The sequence below is a fragment of the Spermophilus citellus genome (assembly GCF_964194105.1).
Source record: "Spermophilus citellus genome assembly, chromosome: 16".
NCBI classification, from domain to species: domain Eukaryota; kingdom Metazoa; phylum Chordata; class Mammalia; order Rodentia; family Sciuridae; genus Spermophilus; species Spermophilus citellus.
Genome location: NC_138196.1, coordinates 6,699,297 through 6,716,968, shown reverse-complemented (window position 1 = coordinate 6,716,968; position 17,672 = coordinate 6,699,297). Strand labels below are relative to the sequence as shown.

Here is a 17,672-nt window from a genome sequence, read left to right as displayed (position 1 = left end):
GAAAGTAGATGTTTAGTTTCTGCGTGATGAAGTCCCCATCATTGTATTCAGAGGGCATTCATCTGGTAGGTACATTCCTTAAATAGTGTTATAGAAGAACCCTTGGAATGTGCTGATCTCATTATCCTTAGAGGCAACTGATTTGTGAAAACAACTAACTACAATGCAGCAGTGAACATAAGGTAAATAGCAGAAATGGGGCAATGTTAGAGATTGCTGCCCTAATTAATAGCCTCGGACATTTCTCTTTAATTCAAGCAGGCTAGAATCCGCCTGTATGGTTGGAAGCTTTTGTAGGTAGGTGATAAAAGCAGTGATAAATGCAGTTAGCAACACTTTTAAGTATCACTTTTTTTTTTTTAGTAGTTGTAGATGGACAGCATGACTTTATATTTCTGTATGTGGTACCAAGGATCGAACCCAGTGCCTCACACGTGCTAGGCAAGCAGTCTATCAGTGAGCGACAGCCTCAGCCCACGTTTCAACCTTTAATGATATTTAACCTTTGCAGATCTAGAAAAATCAGGCAAAAACTGTTATGTTCCAGCTCTGTCCAAGAATCTCCTAGTGTGGGCTGAGATTGTGGCTCAGTGGTACAGCACTTATCTAGCATGTGTGAGGCACTGAGTTCAATTCTCAGTACCATATTAAAAAAATGAAGATGTTGTGTCCATCTACAATTAAAAATATTTTTAAAAAATCTCCTAGTACTGTTCTAGTCGGGGCTTAAGAAGAGGAATATGTCTCCAAAAGCTAGTTCTGCCCCAGAGCCCTGGTACGTCCTTGAGAACCTTCCTATGCTGAATTTTAGAATATAAAAAAATGGATTTGTGGTTCTGCACATTTAATAACTTTGGCTTTTTAAGGGATAGTGATGGTCATTCCTATTAAATAGAAAGACTTCTTCAACCAGTGGGTGATCTGTATCATCTGGCTGCTTTCTGCCTTCTGTTAACCTTTGTCACTGCTACTTCTAGTATATAATCCCCAAAGTTGTCCTTTATCACACAGATCCTTGTTAAGTTAAAATACTATTGTCGATTTCTACATCTTTAGTTTCTAGGTCTTAAGGATTAGTTTAATTGGCTATTCTTCAAAAATAAAGGAAAAACTTGACCTAAAAGCTCTTACTAAAATAACATCCAACTTTAGAGCATTATTTATACAAATGCATTTTATTGTTTTAAACAGAAAAAAGAGGAAGCAGAAAATATTTGCATATAACAAATCCTAGCTTACAAATGTATTTTTTTTTAAAGTGGTGACACCTCTAACATTCAGGGATTTGTTTTGTTTTGTTTGCTTCACTGTGTCTTGAGCACTGTTGTTAGAGAAAAGCACATCTGGCATAAAGTGTAAAACCAGTGTCTCAACACCAGAAGAACTTGAAGAACAGAGATTTTTCTTATTTCTTCTAAGTAATCTTCAGTAAAACAAAAGGTGATCTTTGGCATAGATTCATACTTTAAAGGCATTAATATTGCATTTATATCAGGTAAGCAATTATACAAATATGCTGAGGGCCTTAAAATAATTTTTTATCAGTTAAAAGGAAATAGAGGTAGCCTGAGTGTGCAGGACCACCTTAAGACAAGTGCTATACATTTGATGATGGGATCTAACACACATTGGGGGGGGGTGAAAGGAAAGCATATTTAGACAAGGGGTCTCACTCCTTTACTTTTTTCATTTTGGGTTTGGAAAGAAATATGGTTTACGTGCTGGAGAATGCTTAGGCAGCAGTGATAAATGTCCGGGGGAGGGGAGGAAAAATTGCCTTTTAACTTTGTGTAATAGGAAATTTACTATGGTGATGATTAAATATTATGCTCATTATTTTCAGTTATATTTAGGAGAGTATAAAGGGGCTTGGTTTAGTTGGTTGAAGGGAAGTAGGAATTCCAGGAGTATTTACCATTGATTTAGTCCCAGAAGCATTCAAATTCTAGTCTGCAAATACCACTCTCCCTTAGATAGAAGTGTCCTTTAACAGGATTGCCTTTTCATTAGACAATCTCAGAGGTCTAGTACTAATTCTTATGAACTGAATTTCCAAAGGATAAAAAGGATCTTTCGAAATTACATACAAACCAAAGTACAGTGACATATGCCTGTAGTCCCATCTATTCAGGAGGTCAAGACAGTAGTATCCCTTGAACCCAGGAGTTTGAGACCAGGCTTGGCAACATAGTGAGACTCCAATTTCCCAAAAAAGAAAAGAAAGAACACCTACATATATTTAAAAATCTTATTTAGGAAGGGTTTAGGGGAAGACTACAAAAGCCAGAACATGATTTGGTTAAAAATTAAATGCAGCATTTCAGCTTAAAAAAGAACAATAAAGAGCTAAGAATGAATGATAAGTCCTCAGCACAGACCTTTGCAGGCAGTGACAAAGCATGGAACACCTGGGCATGACCCCCTTGGGAAGATGGGCAGGGCCACACCCTGGCTACTCTGCCCCTCTAGTGACAGAGCACCAGGGCACACAGTGTATTCATGGGATGGTTACCTTGGCAGGCTGAGGACTGCCATGGGACAAGAAGTTTCCCTAGCACAGACATTGCTCATGAATCATGATTCTGTGATTTCCTCCTGACAGTGAAGATTGCTAGTGTGTGGAAACTTGAATTAAATTGGGGAGAGGAAGGAAATGAATCCAGGCCTATATGTTGGGGCTCCCAAAGGCTACCTTTTCCTGCAGCAGCAAAGCTAACTTCTGAAAAGGACCCAGGTAGTACAACCCAGGGCAGGCGGGGTCAGCAGCAACATGGAAAACCCAAACAATTTTTTTGGAAGCAGAGATTTTCTTAACTGACTGGCTGGTGAAAAGGAAACAAGAGGGAAATGTCCCCTAGGGTGTCTGGCTAGTGTTTTCACTCTTAAATTCTGAGCTTATGTGAAGTCCATGGGCTAAAAACCCAGTCCACCTATTGAGACAGAGTATACATGAGTTTAACTGTGTTTGAGAATACAGAATTTATATGGAGACATATTTCACAGTGTCCATGACAAAGAGTATAAATGTTTTGTAATGTGAAGAGACCCCATTCCTTTCTGATATGTCAGGCTGGGATGTGGCTTTCAACCCCCAGCAACTCCAGATGGCTTCTGGAACTCGGATTATTCTTTTCAGTAGGGGTTTCCGTACCAGCCAGGTTTGGCTGGGTACCTACTGGTACCAGGGAGTCTTTCTGACCCAGCGCAGTGTAAATCCAGCATCTGTTCAAATTTTGATTGAAGCAGCTTCTGCTTCTCTTACAGTCTCCTTCACAGACTGCATGAGGTTCTGGGCATTGTGAACTAGCATCTCTGTGGCCTGTCAAGAAAGAAGAACTCTCCATTACAGTAGTCCCTGATGCAATCCTGTCTCCAAAATAGGGTTAAGCCAAGAATGGACTGCAACCATTCCCTGTACTCACTTTCATCACTGATGGATTAGCTGTATTAACCAAAAAGGACCCCAAACTAGACTATCATGATCTTGTACTGTGCCTTCAGATGGCGTATAGTCTGTACCTCTTGATCTTCAAGTGCATTCCTCCCCCTCCAGACTCTTGATATTTATCCCCTCTACCTGGAATAATCTTCCCCTAGGTAAATGTTGGTTTTCCCTCCCATGTCCTTCAGATCTTTTAGCTCAACTGTCACCACAGTGAGGCCTTCCTTTCTCCCATTATTTTACATCACAAACCACCTCCCAACTTGCAATAGTCCTCACCTCCAATTCTTTCATTTTTTTCCATAGAATCCATCATCACTCGTTGAAACATTTTAAGTTTTATCTAGATTATTGTGCTCTGAGATAGGTTGTTTGTCCATACAAAATTTAAGTTCCATAATGGAGGACAGATTTTTGTCATGTTTTTTGTTTGTTTTGTTGAGTTTTTTTGTTTTGCTTTTGTAACAGGGATTGAACCCAGGGTTGCTTAACCACTGAGCCACATCCCCAGCCCTTTTTCATGTTTTATTTAGAGACACAGGGTCTCACTGAGTTGCTTAGGGCCTCACTAAGTTGCTGGGGCTGGCTTTGAACTTGCAGTCCTCCTGCCTCAGTCTCCCAAGTCGCTGGGATTACAGGTGTGCGCCATCACACCCAGCCCTGGTTTTGTGTGTGTGTGCGCGCGCGTGGCACCAAGGATTGAACCCAAGGCCTTGCACATGCTAAGCAAGCGCTGAGCTACATCCTCAGCCCCTTTTGTCAGTTTTTGTTCACAGTTGTTCTCCAGTTCTTGGCACATTCGGAGGCATTTCATAAATATTCAATTAATGAATAAACCAACCACCTGATCAATCTATGGAAATCCAAAGTTTATCTTCCAAACACAACGATATAGGAATGGAATGTTGGTACTCTGCTCACATAAAGTCAGAAACCTTAATGATTGTTTAGCTGAGTTAAGAATAACTATTTAAATGGAGGTTGTGGGTTCTCCCGAGAAAAATGTTCATGTGTATTAAATTTATGCATGAAACTTCAGAGGGATCACAGTTCTGGGAGAAATAACTATGGGCTTGAATTTCTGATTAGTAAATCTTTGCACTTATCAACAAAAGGACTTAGGAGCAGAGAGGTCTAGAGATTGCCATCCAAACTTTCATCCTGACAGAGTCAGGATGAAAACTCATGACTTCTCACTTATAGTCGTGTATTTATTCCATTCTACCACACTGTCATTTTCTACCTTTTTTCCCTGGATTTTTTTTTGGGGGGTGCGTGGGTTCAATTGGGAATTGAATTCAGGAGTGCTCTACCACTGAGCTACAACCCTGGCCCTTTTTATTTTTTTCTCTTGTAACAGGGTCTCACTAAGTTGTTGGGCTGGCCTGGAACTCATGATCCTCCTGCCTCAGCCTCTCAAGTAGCTGGGATTACAGGCATATGCCACCACACCTGGACTACTAGACAGTTTAATGGAACAGAGTAGATATTCCCAAGACAAATTTTTGTTGGTTAAATGAATAAGACCTGAATCTCTCAAAACTTATCCTTATTTCTCCAATTTTTCCCACCTTTAGGCAGAAGAGATCACATGACAGGAAAACAGCCCAATGCCCAAATGCTACCTAGAATATATGAGAGTTAGGGGTGAAGATCCAGTTCCCTTGTTTTGGGAGAAGAGAAGGTTAGGTGAGAGCTGTTGGATTAGAATATGGTAGTGGAAGCAGCAATAATGAAACCAAGAAAAGTAGCCTTCTTGTATCTTCTACAGTGCTCCTACCCTCTGTTTACTGGCCTAGAAACCTAAATTATTTGTGAGTTCTCCAAGAGGAAGGATTGTGTCTTTTTGTTCTGTTTTGCTTTTGGTACTGGGTATTAGACCCAGGGATACTCTACCCTAGCCCTTTTTACTTTTTATTTTGACACAGAGTCTCACTGAGTTGCTGTGGGCCTTGCTGAGTTGCTGAGGCTGGCCCTAAACTTATAATCCTCCTACCTCAGCCTCCCAAACTGGTGGGATTACAGGCATGCGCCACCATGCCTGGCAACATGGTGTCTCTTATTTTCTTAACTCCCAAACCACCTGATATATATTGCCTCATACTCCATGTATGAGCGCTGTCTGGGCAGTCCAACAAAGATGTATTCCTCATCAAAAGAAGAAAAGGGGAATGTGGCTCACAGCAGGATCTTCCAGAGGGGAAATAAGAAGAGGAAGGGGTGCTCAAATGAGGATGGATTGTTTTGTTTTAGGTACTGGGGATTAAATCCAGAGGCACTCTATCAGAGCCATACCCCCCAGCCCTTTTTATTTTGAGACAGGGTCTTAATAAATTGCTGAGGTTGGTCTTAAATCTTGCTATCCTCCTGCCTCAGCCTCCTGAGCTTCTGGGATTACAGGCACCCACCACCAATCCCAGCAAATGAGAGTTTTCTGAAAGATCTGGGCCACAGTTCCACAACGGAGAGAAACAGGACAAACTGTTAAGAACAACCCTCCCCCCATCGTTCTTTCTCTGTGAGAAGACTAAAGAAAATGCAAAAGAAGCACCACCTTGAGCTGTCACTTAAGTCTCAGAACAGGCCTAACCACCTCATACTCCTGCACACTCTGCATGATTCATTCCCCCAAGGCTGTAAAATCACCCGAAGGCAGACAGTCTTCTCTCCAGCCAAAAAAGACAGAGTGCGTGGGAGTGGACAGGCAGCAGAAGCCTTAAAAGAGCCAAGCCTTTTGTAGGAGAGAAAAGAACTGAGTAGAAGCCTAACTGGCACAGATTCGTGGTGCTACCTCAACCGTTTAACCTCCCTATGCCTCATTTTCCCATCTGCAAAGTAACACAAGTTGCCCAAGTGCTTTACTTTCAATCCCAAATTTCTTTTTTTTAAATATATTTTTTAGTTGTAGATGGACACAATACCTTTATTTGATTTATTTACTTTGTATGTGGTGCTGAGGATCAAACTCGGTGCCTCACTCGTGCCAGGCAAGCACTGTACCACTGAGCCACAATCCCAACCCCCCAGTCCCAAATTTCTGATGCAGCTCTATAACAAAAGACTCTCCTCCTGAGAAAGTGAGTCATAAGACTCCATCCCCCATGCTGAATATTTCATTCAGAGCTAAAATGTCTTTAAAACAGAATTAAAGTGAATAGCACAGAAGCTGCTAGCAAGAAACCAAAAGCCGCAAATACATACCTGCTCAGATTCCTCGTCACTGATGTTGGTCCGGCCCAGCATGGTGGCCTTTACAGTAGACAGGATTTTGAGCTGGGTGCTTATAGTTGGGATTCGCTCACATACCTAAAGAGAAAGTTTAATTTGGTACGTGTCCATATTTGTCTTGCCCACACGTTCCTCAAGGGGAGGACTTCCACTTCTTTACTTCCAATGGCTAGCATGCAGAAGGCACTCAAATTACAACAAAACACTTTTTTTCTTCCTGGGGTTAGTCCAGTCCCTTTATACAGAAGCCAACACATTCACATTCTTTCCTTTGACTAAGAAATAAAACTTTCTTGAGTCTGTCTTTCCCAAACTCACATGAATATTTCCCCTTTTTTCCATTTCCCCTACTCACCCAGTTTTCTCTCTGCTGCTCTCTCCCTCATTATCCTCATATTCCTCCCAACTCTCCCCACCCAACCTGCCAAACACACACCCTCTTTTCCCAGGTACCTGTAAGAGGTTGGTTCTAATCCGCTTATCTGTGTACTGCTTGGCAACTTCCTTGGCCAACCGAGTCACTTCATCTGAAGCCTTGGCAATGTCCTTGGCACAATGAATGAGTGCCCGCTTGGTACCACTGCCCCCTCTTACCAGCCGAGACATCTCAGCCATCAGCAGAGCCATGCGCTTTGCTGCTGCAATGATATCATTGCCCTAGAGAGAAGCAAACATACAGTGTGAGCTCTGCCCACACTCTGCCAAGTTAAGGAAGGAGCAGAAAAACAGGAGAGGAGAGAGCCTGCTGCTCTAGCAGCCCTCTGGAAGGATGAGAAGAAGATTAAAAGGACAGTTCATGAATGACATGGATAGCACTGGAGAAACAGAGAAGGATGAGGCAGGACACTTGATCAGAGACAGACAGAGAATCTCCTGACTGAAAAAGGAAGACCTGGATATAAGTCGGAAAGGGCAACATGTGCACTGCAGGCATAGCACTGAACAAGCACTTAAGCATCTCCAGGTTAATAGGGTCAATAAAATGGGGCCATGGCCAAGGAGTTGGTGAAACAGGCATTTTCATTCTGTAATAGGAGAAAAAGCAGTAGAACTGGCCAGAGAGGAAAAATACAGAGGAGCCTTTCCAGATGCTGAAATCATCCTCTTCATCCTTACCCTGGCTGCAAATAGCAGCCAAAATTCTCACTACTTCACTAGAATGTAAAACCTAAAGTAACTATTCACAGCTGGTGAAAGGGGAGCATAATTTTCTGATCCAATCTGCTCTTGCCTTTCCTCAAGTGTCTCATTTGTCCTGTCAGCCTGAAATATAACATCATTTTAATCTTTCACATGTAAAAACATCAAGAATCAATTGTTCAGCCCCTTCAGTTAAAGTGAAGCCTCCAATTAATGGAATCTTCAGCTAAGAGGATGCTGGAGAAGGAATCAGAACCCCATTCTATTTAACAGCAGTTTATTTTAGATTTGGCATTTGGTTCACTAAAACCTTCATGGGTCATAATAAAGATATATACAAGTAATTTATTTTACGCCCATAAAACAACCTAAAATCACAGCAACTACATTATTTTCAAAAGGCCAGGCCCCACTCATTTCTCCCCTCTTGCTTTTCAATTTATAAACAATGCAGTGAGGCATATGCAAATCATGCCACTACAGGGTGCTCTGTGAGAGACTTCTACAGACACCATGAAATGGCTAATTGTTTATGCTGGTAGGTGTGTGATGTCTCAGGCAGTAAACTGAGGTTGAAGAGAACACGTACAGGAAGAAGCCAGGAGGTGAGGGTATATTAGATGAGGCCCTCTGAACCACCTTTTCCAGCACAGACCTAGAATCATTCCAAATTTCAAGACTTTGGTTAGGAAATAGTGTAGCGCCAGGGTTAGTTGTTATCCATCACTCTTCAAACCTTTCTTCTTGCAACATGCCACCTTCAAAGGAAATAACGTGACCAGTACCAACCCCTTTTTTCCCCAAACTAGCTTTGGTTCAGTCCCAAAACCTCAGCTAAGAGGATGCTGGAGAAGGAAACAGAAACCCCATTCTAATTAATAGCAGTTTATTTTAGATTTGGCATTTGGTTCACTAAATCCCCTCTGTTGCTATCTATCCCTCCTCCCACTGAGAAACCTGAACAAGCAGTCAGTGACGTCCCTTCCCTGTGGGCTCCCATCAAGGCCAACATCTGCCACACAGGAAAGTGCAAGGGAGCAAGTAGTCCTCCCCACAGACCCTGCAATATAAAGCTGCTTCTCACCCTGATAAATAAGCCTGAACCATCCATCAGTGAGCAGTCAGGGGCAGGAGGTAGGGGCCGAAGCTCAATGGTCAGGCCAGGGGACCTCTTAATGGTGGAGAATGATTCCTGACCTAGAAGTCATTGAGAGGTGCATCCACAGCTTCTCAAGAGATTTAAAGTTGAGCAAGGGCCACAAAGTTGGTAAGAAAAAGAATCCTTTCAAAAAGTGACCCCATTTCTCTTCATCTCCCAAACATAAGTGCAATCCAATTAATCCGGCATTAGCAGACCTACCAAACTTGTGAAGCCAGTCCTAACAACAAGGTGCAGACAAACAGATACCCACCCTGCTCAGACTCACAGGACCCGCACAGATCATGAGTGATGCAATGTGTCAAGGCTGCACATGGCCAGATGCATTTGGAGCAGTCCCCAACTGGGAGTGCTAATCAGTACCTTACTAGACCACTTGGTAGCTTCCCGATGCAAGGACTGAGCCGCGGCTAGAATGGGCTGGTTGACAGGCTGATTGGATGGCATTAACAGTAGCTCAGGTTCGTAATCGTCTTCCATGTCAGAGGGGACAAAGAACCCAACAGCATCAACCACATCTGCCTCAGCTACAACTCCTATACCCACCTCAGCAGCTGGGATACCCGGCTTTGTCGATGGCGGGAAGGATGAGAAACAGGGATAGTGTTAGTACGAGCAGTAGGACTTGGGAAACTGAGTTTTAGCTAGTTTAGTAACCAAAGCTTGCCTAGGATGGGAAAGAAAATGGCATACTCCAGGAGCTAGAGGAACCAGGGTCCACAGAAGGGGGAACTCCAGCAGCACTCAGCCCAAGTCACCCTGTGGTGAAGGAAGAAAAGGGTCTTGCTCTACTAGCAAAGGTTTTCCAGAGATATTTATATTAAGAAAGCAAGTTATATTTTTTATACACTTAACTACTAAAATTAAACTTGACACATGTAATTCTCATGTCAGAACAATTTTGAGGAGCAAAACCCAATTGTAGTTTATTACCTTTAAAAGGAATTAGAAGGGAAAAGTAAATACAGCCACACAAGTTGCTTTGAACAGAAGAAAATGAACACTTTTCTGGATTGTATGGTCACAACATTGTTCTGGGACACAAGAAGTGACAGGTCAGCTCTGCAGCTAAAAGATCCAAAATTTAAAACAATATGTCAAAGGTAAGAAACACCAAACCAGGAAAGAAGTAGGAAATCAATGATGGGTGAAGAGGATTCATTAAGTACCCCTCAATGGTCCGGCTATAGGAACCCCAAGAAAATACCCTGTCTGGATTGCAGGGAAAACCACGTTCACGCAGGCACACACACACTCACTCACTCTCTCGCTCTCGCTCTCCCACCCCCCAAAGTCTTTAGAGAGAAAGCTTCCACAATATCTTATTACATCTGTTTCTAATACCAACCTCAAAAGCTTCTCCTTGAATACAACCTAAATCTCTCTCCTATTGCAAAATAGATTCTTTCATCTCAAACTTGACTTATCTAATTCACAGATTGGACAACACATGGACTTGACCAATGAATGAGGCTCAGCTCAGAAGACCCTCACAGGAGCCCAAAATGGGTGCGTATGAAAAGAATAGGGACCATGAGAGGAAGAACATGAATTTAGTAACAGAGGTGGGTACTGTAAGAGATCAAGGGAAGAGACGGGGGGATCAGATGCTGAAAAACAGGTTGAGGGGAAAAGAAAACAAAATAAATTGCTTCAATGAAATCAAACCATTCACATGAAGGACAGTGACCACAGGTCCTATACATCAAGCATCTGTAACCAAAAGGAAGTAGGAGTTTGTATGGAATTATATTTGAGATTGCTATCAATCTTTATACATAAAGTACCAATCAACTTATATATAAAATCTGTCTCACCAAAAGGTGAAAATTAAGTTGGAGGATTCAGGGCCAAAAAGGGGTCCAGGTACCATCTAAATCCTTTCACCTAAACTCTGTCTCAACAAGACTCAACCCCATTCTGTAGTGAGCAGAAAGGCTAACTCACTGCAGCTAGGGATGAGTGACAAAGTATAAAAAGACAAACAGATTGACACACACACAAATACATATTCCTCCCCAACACATACACAGTTCAAGTTGTTCCTGACTTCACATAACTCAAAGTCGGCAAACCCCTAATGCTTAGACCTCAGGAGACACTCAGACCTCAAGTTTTCTGGTCACAAATGGCAGAGTGGGGAAAATATGTAGGCCAGTACTGTCGGCCCCTTTTATGTTTTATCTTCATAATTTATTAATATTTTGTTTCACTGTACAATGTATCTAAATTTAATGAAATTTCCATTTCCTTTGAGTAAAATCAACCCTCACTGTCACATTCCTCACTCTCTTTATACACAAGGGAATCTACCACACGGTCAACAGGGTATGCATGCCCCAGTTGGAAAGCTATCATTATAAATAATTGCACAGATCAAGTCCAACACTTACAAAGTCTTCATTCCTTCTTAGAACCTGAATGCACAGATAAGCATTTTGAAAAACACAGTTAAAAACCAAAGTTAAGGGCTAGGTGTAGCTCAATGCTAAAGTGCTTGCCTAGCATACACAAAGCCCTGAGTTCAATCCCCAGCACCACAAAAACAAAACAAAACAAAAACCAAGATTAATTTCCCAGCCTGAAAAAAAAATAATAATAATCCAAGGTCAGCTACAGGTGTAGGCAGTCCTGGGGACTACATTCAATGTAAAAGTTAAAAGACAGAAGGATATGATAAGAATAAAGGTAAATAGATAGTGAAAATAAAGATCTAGGATTAAACTAGAAACAGTTTAGAACTAAGAACTATATTTCATTGCTCTTATATAGAAAAGCTACCACTCATTATCATATAGGAGGAAACAGGTAAGTTATTCATGGGGCATAACTGCTGCAGCATCCAAGTTTTCATCCCCCACATTAACATTTACACTGAGCTGGAGTGAGCCTGGAGCTGTCTAGAGTTGAGAGGTAGAATGATTCTGAGAAAAGACAAAGCACACGGCTTCTAACACCAATCTATCCGCTTCTAATGTGAATGCAAACATTTCATCTAGTTGTAGCACAGCCCACAAAAGACAGTTTGGTATTTGGAGATCCAACAATTAACAATGGAACATCTAAAAACATTTTAAAAGAAAGATAAGCAAATTCTAAAAGACCCTAAATATCCAGGGTCAGTGCAGCTGACATTCTAATGGACAAAGAAGAAAGGAACCTTCTTCTCAAACCACAGGCATCCCAAATTTCATTTGAGCTGCAAGAAGGAGAAACTATCAAACACCAGAAATATCTCACTAAATCACAGGTAATGGCAGGAACATGCTATTGGCAACACAGGAACCAAAGCAGAGGGAGAGAGTGACTCCATCTGGACTCTTCTTCCTGGGCTTTGTGCATAGTTCTTCATCTTTTTCTCAAAAGACATCCTTTCTTGACAAGAAGAGCTTCATTACTTACCTTGCTGGACCATTTGCGAGCTTCATCATGGAGCTGCCTGGCAGCCATCATCATTGGCTGATTAATCACCTCCCCGGCTTTCTGCTCAGGAAACTCTTCATCCTTTTCCTCTGGTTGTGGGGGCCTGGGTGGAGGGACCTCACCCTCAGGCAGAGGTGGTTTGGGAGGAGCAAGCTCATCTGTTAGCTAAGAAAGAGAATAAACAGGTTTGTAAGTAAAATCCTAGGAACTACTCCCCCTTAAGATTTTTTTCCTTTCCTCTAAAAAGCATCTCTAGAAAAGCCACCCACATTGACTTCAAATAAGACCACCCACACTGAGCCACAAGGACCACCTGCTGCAATCTCAACAGAAGCATTTTTTTTCACTCTACAAATAGCTAACAGTTACTGTGTTGGTCATATCCCAGAGGGGCATACACAACACTACGGGATCAAGGATTCTCAAAGATGATCCCCACACAAGATTGAAGTTCTGGGTTCTAGGTCAAGTTCTATGAAGGGGCAGCTGAAAGGCAAATAACTTCTCACTTAGGCCTTAGGTTCTTCATCTCTCAAATTACCTTTAAGATCCTGATTCCTTTTTTATAACCTTTTTAGTGAACCTACTTGTTGTTTTGTTTTTTAAATTAGAAGAACTTTTATTAATTTATTTTGTGGTGCTGGAGATTGAACCCTGGGCCTTGTGCATGCTAGGAAAGCATTCTACTACTGAGCCACAGCCCCAGTCCAAGATCCTGATTCTGAAAGTCATTACTACCTAATGTCATGAATATCTCCCTCTGTCTGCCCCAACCACTCACCAAGAGCTCAAGTGGGGGGGGGGGTGGAAAAAAATCAAAGAACTGTTGGAGATTAGGGAAGCAATATTTACTTCTCAGTTATGAGCACAATGATCCAATTCTGTCTTTGACCAACTTAACATATTCTACTGATATTAAATATGGGAAAATAAGTCAAAGAAATAAATAAATTACTGTTTTGATAAATTATTCCCTATATCAAGGTATTCCCAATAATGTTAGTTGGAGTAAGTATCTAAATATAATCACTATTTCTATTTCTTGGATTTGTATTTGCAAGATATTGCACATTGAACTTGCTGCTAAACCATGGATTCAAGGTACTTTGATACTCCTCGCCAGTATCAAATGATTTTAAACTAAGGTTTGATAAAACTTTTTTAGAAAAGCATATATTACTTTTTTCTAACAAGAAAAAATAACAGTCAAGTAAAGGAAAGAACCTATACAAGATTCTAAACACCGTTAGCAATTGGGAACACATGAAATTTCCTCCTCACAAGCTGTACAAGGATTTTACCATAGCTCACTACCTCATCATTCATTACATCCACACTTACCAAAGCCAGCTTCTCTGTTCCAGGCACACCCCATCACAGGAGGCCAATAGCACAGATACCTACCAACCCATATATAAGCACTGGATTTTGACTCTACTAAATTTGGGAATAAAAATCAAGATAAGCCTCTGACTTAAGTTCAAGTAAAAGCTAAACCAAGCCACTTGATTCTTAAAATCTAAAATACAGTTTACTTCTCTCTCGTTACATTCTCAACATCCTGCTGCTCAACACTCCCCATCTCTCTGAATTTACTTACTCGGAGCTGTTCAAGGTCAGGTGGAGGAGGTGGGAAGTCAGGTTCCTGAGGTTGGAAGGCTTCTCTGACCTTGGCCACAGCTCCCAGGATCCAATATCCAGAGTCCAGGAAGCTCTTTTGCAGGCCTAAACAAAAGATACTCTCATTTTCAGCTGGGTAGGTCAGTGCCCCAAAGAACTGTCTGTCTAGCAAAAGAACTGGTTTCTATCAACAAAGCTGAATGTGAAGCTGCCAGTAAGCATCGTAGGCAGTGGCTAAAGGGGAAGGGAGATAGGGTAAGTCAGATGCCCTGAGGCCTGAAAAGAGTAGGAAGTCTCATAAACCAGCTGTTCCTATAGTGTTCAGCGTGCCTGCTCACTGGACAACAAACAAGTAATCAAGAGATTCTTGGGCATGAACACTCTGGCCTCAGGTGGTACCCATCACCTCTCTGATGATGACACAGTCAAGAGTTATCTGCTCAATGCAGAATGTGGGACATGTCAGTTTCAGATTGGGCATACATTCCCCAGAGTACTTCCCACCTTTCTCCCTACTCCTTTGCTCTATTTGGCATTCAGCATGTTAGCCATTTATGCTGAGCTGGAATTCAGGAATCTTCAAAATATGAGAAACTCCAATTAGTGAACCAACTATGTCCTTTATGATGGTGGGTTAAGAACATCAGAAAGATTCTGCCTGAGTCAGGGGTGGATAAACCAGCGCTTCCTTTCCACTCTCTCACTGGATTCTACTCACAAATGAGAATAGAAATATTGGGTGTTCAAAACAGGAAGGAATTCAGATGATTCCAACCAAAGGAGTGGCTCCAATTACACTCTCCTTCAGTGATACTGAAAATATGATCAAAATTCAGCTGATAAAAACCCAGATTCTTTAGGGCCTAAGAGATGAGAGGTTAACTTTAGCCCTCCATATTTGACAGAAAAATAAAATGCTTTATAGAGAAAAATACACAAGAAGTTACAACAGTATTATATAAGCTTATAAACATAAGCTTATATATTATATATATGGCAAACTGATTAGTCATCTTTTGAGAAATTTTCAAAATAATGATTGAACAGGGTTAAGAACTGTTTAGCCAGACAACATTAAGAAAGCATAGTGAAGCTGAACCAGTATATCTACACACCTGCCAATACTGCAGAGGTGTGGACAGAAAATGATTAGCCTAGTATTCTCAGACTAAGTGTGTGTAGACTTTGTATGTGGCGGTTGTGAGGTGCACCTTATCTCACCACCATGCTTTGTTGCTTACCAGGGTCAGAAATGTTTCCAGCCACAGCCTTTGCATCCATCACCATAGGGGAGATTGTTTTGCTCAATTCATCAGAGGCAGCTTTCACAGCCTCACGGAACTTGGGATCCTCAGAGTTCTCCACCTCCCTCTTCGCCACCAGCAGGATTCGGTTGGCCCGACGAGCAATGCTTGTTGCCCCAGCAACCAGCATCTGAGGTTGAATGTTGGCCATGGCTACCTTACACTTGTCCAGATCTTTTTTAATTGCTTCTTCAGAAGCATCCAACAGAGATTTGGTATCAATGGCTTCATCCACCAGCCCTGTCAAGAGACCAAAAATGGAATTTAATTTCTGTTTTAGAAGAATAAGAGACTCCAAAATATTCATTTCTATTTGTTTCTCATGATAAACTACAATACTCTATCTTTCAGCTAAAAGTTATCCCTACACAACCGTAAGCTTCCAGGTAAACACCACTGAAGAAAAAAGTGAAGACACAGTCAGGTAGGCTATATGGATTTGCAATATTTATACCAACCGTGGTCGCTGGTCTTGTATCCACCACAGACAACCAGAAATGCAAAGACATCAGGAGGAAACCAAGATCATGTCTGAAACCTTCACCACATCACCACATTATCTGTTAATAACATTTTCTCTCTTCCCGTCTCACTCCCAAGCCATCTGTTGGTTGTTGGCAGCATGCAGTGCCCAAGATGAGCCACGCAGAGGATTCCAATAACCCTAAAAGCCTGTTTCTTGTTTCTGTTACCTCTCTTCAGACACTGCGGGAGCTCCACTTTCATCTCTGGCTGCTATAGACCCCTGTCAGCGGGTACTGCAGGGACAACGAAGAGCCTACACTCTTCATTTCGTCCCTTCTCTCCTATCTCACCCTCCACAGAGAATGAAGAAGATTCAGAAGTGCTACTTGCTACTTCAGTCGTACAGACACGGGTTTGTTGGTGGTTGGTTTCTTCTGTTCTTTTCTTAAACTATGTAGTTGATAAGTTGAAGGAAACTCTGAGACAAGTTCTATTAAATAGTAGCTATTGTGGTTCCTTGAAATGTGAACCCACTGAAAATGACAGGGACACCCACTGTATCCACGAACACCGCCTCCTAGCCTCTGAAACTGAACTCTGCCTCAGACTGGGCAAAGACACTATTCAAAGTGAAGATAGGAGCTGTAACAATAAACATCACAATGGGAGGGTGGCACTGAAATAAAAGAGACTCAAACAATCTCTCTTCAGACAAAGTTGCAAGGCTTGAATGAGAAGCTGCCACTGCTCAGCAGCCTTAATCAGGGCCAAGAACACTGTTGAGCACATGACTGTCCCTTTATCCAATTATAGCTGAGTAATAGAACCAGTCCCGCTTGGGGCTCTCAGAACTCATTCCTCATGGATCAGACAAGAACTTTACAAAAACTCTACCTGTCATTTTTTCAACATTATCAATCCACTGGTTCTTCATGGTTTCAAAATGTTCATAAGCTGCTTGATTTCCAGGGTTCCTCAGTAAGATGCGAGCAGCTGAGATGACCTGACAATGACAAAACAACTTTTCAACACCAGCAGAGTACCCTCATACTCAAATTACAAATCTGCAATGAAGCCTTCTCCTCTTCACCAAGAGATGGCACCATAAAACCAAAAACTGACAGGTCTCTTTAGGGTGAACACACTAGGTTTGGCTCCCCAGAGTAGACTCTTTGCATAGAGGGGGAAAAATGTCAATGGCCGTGTGTGTGTGTGTGTGTGTGTGTGTGTGTGTGTGTAATGAAACCCAGGACCTTATGCATGCCAGGTAAGCACTCTACTACAGGCCACAGCCATAGCTCCTATAGTCTGATTTTAAGGAAATAAGAAAATTACAAAGTGCTTTCACATCCATTTCTTACTTAATCCTGACAACAACAACCTGTGCAATATCTCACTTTGCAGATGCAAAAACCAACACTCAGAAAATTTAAGTGGGTTGGGGCTGAGGCTGTGGCTCAGAGGTGGAGTGCTCACCTAGCATGTGTGAGGGCCTGGGTTCGATCCTCAGCACCACATAAAAATACATAAAATAAATATATTGTGTCTGGTTACTACTAAAAAATAAGTATTAAGAAAAAAAAATTGTTTAGAAAAGAAAAGAAAATTTAAGTGGGTTGCTCAAGAGGTCCTGACTAGTCAGTGACAGTTTTGGGGATAGAAGGAAATAACATAAGTATCTGGTAAAATATAGGCTATACATGCATATGTTTACTCCCAAGAGCAATCCATTAGATTTGTTAGTTTCATTTTTCTAAAGTGAGGAAACCAAGCTTCAAGGTCTTAGAGGATTCAAGTTTGGTTCTCATTTTTTCCAAAGTTAGTAACTTTTACACAATACCTTTATTTTATTTATTTATTTTTATGTGGTGCTGAGGATTGAACCCAGTGC

At 41.6% G+C, this 17,672-nt stretch overlaps 1 pseudogene across 1 annotated transcript in view; it reads right to left on the bottom strand.

Moving 5' to 3' along the window:
• Positions 1–3,172: 3,172 nt before the first annotated feature.
• The window catches only part of LOC308635067 (vinculin-like), a 77,580-nt pseudogene continuing 63,080 nt past the window's right edge, over positions 3,173–17,672 (bottom strand). The window contains exons 14-21 of the transcript XR_014024342.1: positions 16,676–16,784; positions 15,254–15,556; positions 13,993–14,117; positions 12,372–12,557; positions 9,333–9,536; positions 7,124–7,327; positions 6,644–6,748; positions 3,173–3,319 (exon numbers count right to left, since the gene is read on the bottom strand). The product of XR_014024342.1 is annotated as a vinculin-like (transcript). The remainder of the gene's footprint in view (positions 3,320–6,643; positions 6,749–7,123; positions 7,328–9,332; positions 9,537–12,371; positions 12,558–13,992; positions 14,118–15,253; positions 15,557–16,675; positions 16,785–17,672) is intronic.